The following is a 7446-nucleotide window of genomic DNA, read 5'->3' on the forward strand; positions in this document are numbered from 1 at the left end:
CCTTAGGGTAGCGGGAAGAGGGGTACAAGCGATGGAGCTGAAGAACATAATTCAGAACCTAGAATGGGGGATGAAATCACACTAGAGAATATGAGTTTGATTTCTCCTCTCTTAAACATTTTAGATCCAGCGGGCAATGAGATAGGGACAATGTAGTAGTCATATAATTCTCTCCAGTTCGATAGAAAATTGCTTGTGGGCAGGGATTTTTTCTTCTACCTCTTTCTACTCTTTCAAGCAACATGGCCTAGTGGAATGAGCATAGGACTGTGAATCAGGAGGTCCGGGTTCTAATCCTGAGTTTACTGCTTGTCTATGTGACCTTGGCCAAGTCACTTAACTTTACTGGGTCTCAGTTTCTCATTTGTAATGTGGGGATTAAACTCCCACTCATCTTCCCTTTTAGAAGGAACGCCCTCTGTGCCATTTGATTATCTTATGTCTATCTAACACTTGGCACATGGTAAGTGCTTAACAAATACGATGATGATGATAATTAATATTATTATTATGTACAGCATCCCAGTTCACAATGGCTACACTGTAAATATTATTGACTGGAGGCCAAGAAAGAGATTTTTTGTCAAATCAATATTTTGAGGTATACAAACACTGCCTTCTAAGGAATATATAGTTACATCATTTGGATTAGTAATATTCCATCTTGGGGTGAAAATGTAAAACATAAGAATAACATTTTAGACTATGAAAATCATTAGAAGCACATTATTTTGCCTTTCTATGAGGTCAAGCCTCAAAATCCTGCAGCTCCTTTGTGGAAAAAAGAAGTGTTCTATCTTGCTCCTTTCTTGGGATCTTTATGGATCAAGGGACTTTACACTAGAAGTCTGCTATATCATGACAAGAACATTAAACTGTAAACTTCAAACACAGGATGTGACTTTTTTTTAGCAGAATGTAGAAAATGTGCAAATCCTGAGTTCAGAGAAATTGCGTTATATATCAGTAGAATATATTGGTGTTGTGATAACACTTCAGGACTTTTGAATAGCCGATGCCAAATATAAACCAACATATGAACAATTCGTATCCTGCCAACTATGGATGAATCAATCAGTGGTATTTACTGAATGCTTACTGTGTGCAGAGCACTGTACTAAGCGCTTGGGAGAGTACAATACAACAGAATTAGCAGACATATTCCCTGCTCGTAATAATAATAATTATGGTATCTGTTAAGCACTTTCTTTGTGCCAAGTGCTGTTCTAAGAGCTGACCATATCTCCCCTCTAATCTGTAAGCTCCCCGTGGGCGGGGAGTGAGTCTACCAGCTCTCCTAAGTGCTTAGTAAAATGTTCTGCACACAGTAATCACTCAGAAAGTACAACTGAGTGATGATATTTACCGCTAGAGAAGATCGTTGTAATATGGAGGAATCAAATGCAGTTTTGTTGCACTTCTACTTTCTCTTTTCTTTAAACAAATACTAACATTTATATAATCATAATAATGATATGGAGAAATGAGTCAAAACCATTCTCTTGTAAGAGTCAGCAAGTGAGAAACGATGCTTGCAATGACCTCGAGTCTGCTTACCCCAAACTCAATAAAGCTTAACTCATAAAGAAAGACGGAGGTAATAAATGCATGTAGTAAATGTTACACACTTCCCGGTTAGGTCCTCAAAGCAATTGACCCAGCTGATCCTCTAACATAAACTTTAGATGAAGAAAGCAGTTCAACGCTGAAGGTATTTATTAAGTTCATTGGGAAGTATATTCTGAAAAAGCATTGACCTAATTTCAAAGGAATCATGGTAATACAATCCTCACTTTTTGTGGGCCATGTATGCATGTAAAGGGAATTTGAAATATTTGATTATTACTTGACTTTAAAATAATAATCATAAGAGACAAATGGCAGTGAACTTAATTCTCCCCGGAGATCCCAAGAGGGTCATGACAATGTTCCCTCCCAGGAAGAAATGAGATCGGAGTTTCTCTCTGACCTTTCCCTACCCTCTGCTGTATCTGGGATCAGGCAGGATGGAATGATGGGATTGCCTAATTACTGCCTACATTTGTACATCTAGTTGTCTAGTGAATTTGTTTAGCTGTAAAAAAATTCTGAATGAGGATTCACTTTCAGAGTCACTGAAAAAGAGGAATAAAAGCTAGAAACTAGAACAAACAATAGTGAGAAAGAAAATATTACATTTTCCTGAACTCAAGGCTCAGATTCTGCTTCCATAGATAGCTCTTTCATGGTCTTTCCAGTCGGGGCCTATTCAGACTCTTCTACCCATTGTGAGGAAATGGGCAGAGATATTGTGCAGAGAATAACAATACCTTTGATAATTTAAGGCCAAAATACAATCTGAGGCCAAAACCTTGCTATTGATGAGAAAAGGCATTGGGCCCTGATATGTTCAATTTTGACTGTTGATTCAATTTAGTCAACTGGATAGCTCAATTAATTCCTCAAAATTCCACTTTCCTTTTCCCTTGAAGCCAGAGCCTTGAGATGTGGTCATCTGGCTTCTGGAATTTACAAGATGGAGAGGAGACTATAGGAAGAGAACACAGGTCACTCTTCTTCTCTTGAGCCTCAGAAGAACTCAATGTGGTGGGCACTGAAGCTGGAAGTTGAGCGGCTGGATCAGATTCTGCCCTTCTTCTCCAGAGAAGGGCCACAGTCACTACCAGGAACCCAGGGAAAGTGTTTACTGGATCTTTCTGCTCTCTTTAGACAGTTTTCACACCAAGACAGGAAAATAGAAATTAACAGTAAACAGGTGACTGCTTTGGTGGTAAACACCTAATTTCTGGGAGACGAGGAAAGGCAGACCGCCTTTTTTATGGTATTTGGTAAGGGCTATGTGGCAGGCAATGCATTAGCCACTGGGGCATATGTAAGATATTCAGTTTGGACCCAGTCCCTACCCCACATTGGGCTTACAGTCTTAATCCCCATTTTACAGATGAGGTAACTGAGGCAAAGAGAAGTTAAGGGACTTACCCAAAGTCACACAGAAGACTATCTTCTCTCTGATGTGGGGTCAAAGAGACAGAAAAGTGGAGAATTGCTGCTGCTTAGTGCCCAGTATTAGTTCATCATTTTCATATCCTTAAAACACTTTCTTTTGGGGGCACATCACTTTTCATAAAAAAACCAAAACAACTTATAGCCTAACTTATTCGTCTCCACCTCAAACAAAACCCCCTGACAATTCAACTCAAGACTTTCAGCAGCTGTGTCCATTCTTCTGTTTCCACTCTCTTCTGCAACATTCAGCTCTCACTCTGTGAGGGCTACCCACTTAGCCAACAACCTAGCTGTACCTCACTCTTCACTCTCCCAACTCCGGCCCATTGCACATATCTTTCGCTCGTATTAAATTCCTCCCCTCTTTGGTCTAACTCTTCCCACCTTTAATGTCCCTCTATAAAACTACCCCTTTGAAACTGTGTTCATGCCATGTTATTCCATCACCTATCCCTAACCCTGTATGAATTGGTTTATTTATCCCACTTCTTTATCCATTCTTTCTGATTTGGATTACTAGTTTATCTATGTTTTCCCTCTGGTGTGCGACCCTCTGCCTCTTCCTGTCTGCCCCCTTAAATAGTAAGCTCCTTGAAGGCCATATTGGCCCATACTCAAACCCAGCACAGCAAGCTTACAGTCTGTATGCTAATGTAAATCCTCGGTGCATCACTGGTAAGAACATCATCCAGAACTAGGTGGGTGAGTGAGTTAACTCACTGGTTAGGATGGATTAAAAGCTTGGTGGACTCGGTACTTTAAACATCACTGAGAGACAGTGTGGACTAGTGTAAGCATGACGTGGGGGTCAGGAGACCAGAGATCTCATCCGTCCCTATGTCATGGGCTTTGTATGTGTACTTGAGCAAATCCTTCTCGGTACCTCGGTTCCTTCATTTGTAGAATGAATCTAAGAAACCTGCTGTCCCTCCATCTTAGGTTGTAAAGGCACAGAGCCTCTGAGATTGTCTGATCTGATTATTTTGCATCTCTCCTAGGGCCTGTCATGTGGGGTTAAACAAGGGGTAGGGATAGAGAGTCCTTCCTTCTTTAAGATTGATTGCAGAACTTCTCTGCAGGAACCCCGTCCAACCTCAGTCATGCATCATGGTGGACAGAACTAGGAATGAGTCTCTAGGGAGGTAATGTCTGCATTGCTTTGACAATTCTGCTCGATGGGCAGCCACTGCTAGTCAGCCCCTGGGAATGCAGTATTCCTCACACAGTAAGGGCTCAGTACCACTGATTGATTGGGAATGGATTTTGCAACATCCATGCACAGTAAGTAGGACAAAACCGTTCTGCTAGCATCAAGGTGGTTGAAACCAAGCTGAGAGAATACTGGAAAAAATGAAGAAATGCTATCCCAAGAGGGCGAATGTGCCCAGGAGTCCTGGACTGGGGAACATCAAGGCTACTGGGGCAGGGCAAGAGTTCCTGGCTTGCATATGAAAGGGATAGATGAAAAGGAAGAGTGAGACTAGGCATACAGCTTGGTCCAGCCTGAGAAAGCTATAGAACGGCAAACTTAGACGTCTTCTACTAGTAGGGAGATTTCAGTTAGCGGGTTTTCCTCTTTATAAGGTTGCAACACAAAAAATCATAGTCTTCCAGCAGAAAGAAAGACTTTTAGACAACCTACCCATTTGAAGCAAGAGGTCTGACTGCATGATACAGGATCAACAAATTGAGATCAATTCCCTCTAGACTCTAAACTCACTATGTCAGCTTATTGTTATATTGTACTCTCCCAAGTGCTTAGTACAGTGCTCTGCACACGGTAAGCATTCAGTAAATATGGTTTAAGGAATAAATGAAATAAACAGGAATGGTATTGGTACTGTTTGCCATAGAATGACTGGCTCTGACTACTTAGTCGACTCTCTCCCTAATCCCTGTACAATAAGAATTTAAGACAGAGGCCAAGCAATCAGTTTAAAAGAATCCTCCTTTTTCTTCTGCAGGACCGGATCTTAATTCAAATTTTAAGCAGTAATCAAACGGGTACAAATCGCTCATGTCATGAAGTCTGGGGTTTCGGCGACCTCTCTGCTGAAGAGGTGCGATGCAACTAATTTTTAGGGGTATGTAGGAGAAGCGGCGTGGTCTAGTGGATAGAGCACGGACTTGGGAATTATAAGGACCTGGATTCTAATTCCAGCTCTGCCACTTGCCTGCTGTGTGATCTTGGGCACGTCACAACTGCTCTGTACCTCAGTTACCTCATCGTAATCCTGTGAGCCCCATGGGGGACATGGACTGCGTTCAACCTGATTAACTTGTATCTACTCCCAAGTTCAGTTTGGTGCTCGGAATACAATAAGTGCTTAACAAATATCATCAATATATTTAGATAATATGCAGGGCTGGACATTGCTCCATGGGAAATTGTCTCTTGTTTCTCTTCCCATTCCTACTTTTATCAGAGACATCCAGTCCAATTCCAAAGAGATTTACCTATCACTTAGTAAACAGTTAATAAATACCACTAAAAAATAGAGATGAGCAAGGAACTATAGTGGGGACAGTAGGTAGATTGCTCATCCCAGGGAACATCTCTCTCCTTAACAGTAGCATCAGCTTCAACCTGAACAACAGGTCTTTTTTACCATGTTTCTGTGTAACTAGAGTTATACACCCCTCTCAGGATTACACCCGGAGAGTTTTCAGTACTCTACCAGTCTTGGCTATGGGAGGGACAGTCAAGCAGAGGCCTACCCATTCCATTCTTAGCTTGGGCAGTGGCTAGCGAATGGAAGGCAGTATGCCACAAGTCAAAACTCACCTATGCTGGGCAGCAGCGGCATGGGAGAGAGGAGAAGGTGGAGACTCAGGTTTTCTGGGCGGAAGAAGGCAGTGGAAAACCACTTCCGGATTTTCACCAAGAAAACTCTATGGATCCACTACCAGAACGACTGCAGATGGAGATGTGACGTTCTGGGAGAGATGCGTCCATGGAGTTGCTGTGGATGAGAGCCAACTCGACAGAATAAGACAAGAGATATATACATACCTAAACTTATTATATAACTACAAATACATCATAATTACACTGATGAGTTAACTATTCTACAGTGCAGATCCCTTTTAATACAAGAAGCTGCTTGTTCTCTACTTCAAAAATGGTATTTATATAATCTCGACGTAGCAAAATTGTTATATAGAAACACTGAATACAATGGTCTTTTCAAAGGTGACATCACTTGCTCTTCTCATTCTCAACCATAACACCTACACATTTATTGGTGGGTAGAAATGTTCTGTAAGATTACATATTTCTCCACTAAATTTAGACCGCCCACTCTTGTGAATACGATTAATCTGACACACATAGCTGATTTACTCCATTAGGGCTATATAGTTGGTACATTTTCTTTTGTTAATATATCAGCAAAGCTTCCATTGTTTTTCTGATGATAAATTGAACTTTCTTATGGACTGCAGAGTCATAGTAATTTCCCTGTTCCAGTTCCATTAACTTCCTGGTAGTATTGTTTGAAGCATCCAGACACTGATGTGTAATCCAACTGTTTCCCTAATATGTGGGAAGCGGCAAGCTGCTTGTTTACCTCATAAACAGTTTTGGCTACAGATTTCTTTGGAAGAGTCGTTTTCCCATGACATTTCTGGTCAAATTAAAATTGGGTTAGATTATAATACTGTTGGTACAGAGGATACCCAAAGGTGAAAATAATTCCCAAATGCTCTGGATGTTTGCCAAATTGTTATTTTATTTGTCAACAATGTGAGGTTCAAAGTATATATGATTTAGTGCCTTTATGCTGAAACATGTTTGAATATTACAGATAACTCAAAATTTGGATGCCTGCAGGATTGATCTTCATTGTAGGCACCTTTTGGAACTTGCTTCCTATCTCTCCTAGGATTCTGCCAGAGAAGCCAAATGCACATAAAGTCTAGGCATTCTAGCTCCACTTAGTTGCTGAGCAGGAGGGAGAGCAAACACAGGCAGAGATCAAGAGTGTCCAGGTATGTCCAGGCCTCAGTGACCTCTCCAATGTCCACTCAGCAAGTCAGGGGCCAAAAAGCTGAGTCAATGGGAGGGTCTCTCCGGCCCCTCCCTCCATTCATTCATTCATCTATCCAATTGCATTTAACTGCTTGCTGTGTGCAGAGCCCTTTACTAAGCGCTTGGGAAAGTACAGTGCAACGATAAACAGTAACTTTCCTGTCCACCAGGAGCTCACAGTCTAGAGGCTAGAGGGAGGGAGGCAGACATCAGCACAAATAAATAAAATTACAGATATGTATATATATACATATGTTCTGTGGGGCTGGTTGGGGGTGGGGAGAATTGGTATTTGTTAAGCGCTTACTATGTGCAGAGCACTGTTCTAAGCACTGGGTAGATACAGGTTAATCAAGTTGTCCCAAGTGAGGCTCACAGTTAATCACAGTTACAGATGAGGTAACGGAGGC

The 7446-nt window shown here is 41.4% G+C and overlaps 1 non-coding gene across 1 annotated transcript; it reads left to right on the plus strand.

Annotated features, from left to right (window-relative positions):
* Positions 1-5643: 5643 nt before the first annotated feature.
* Positions 5644-5781, plus strand: LOC114814837. The gene has a single exon (XR_003762634.1). It is a non-coding gene; the product is annotated as a small nucleolar RNA SNORA7 (small nucleolar RNA).
* Positions 5782-7446: the final 1665 nt, after the last annotated feature.

Source organism: Ornithorhynchus anatinus, chromosome 10, assembly GCF_004115215.2.
Source record: "Ornithorhynchus anatinus isolate Pmale09 chromosome 10, mOrnAna1.pri.v4, whole genome shotgun sequence".
NCBI lineage: Eukaryota > Metazoa > Chordata > Mammalia > Monotremata > Ornithorhynchidae > Ornithorhynchus > Ornithorhynchus anatinus.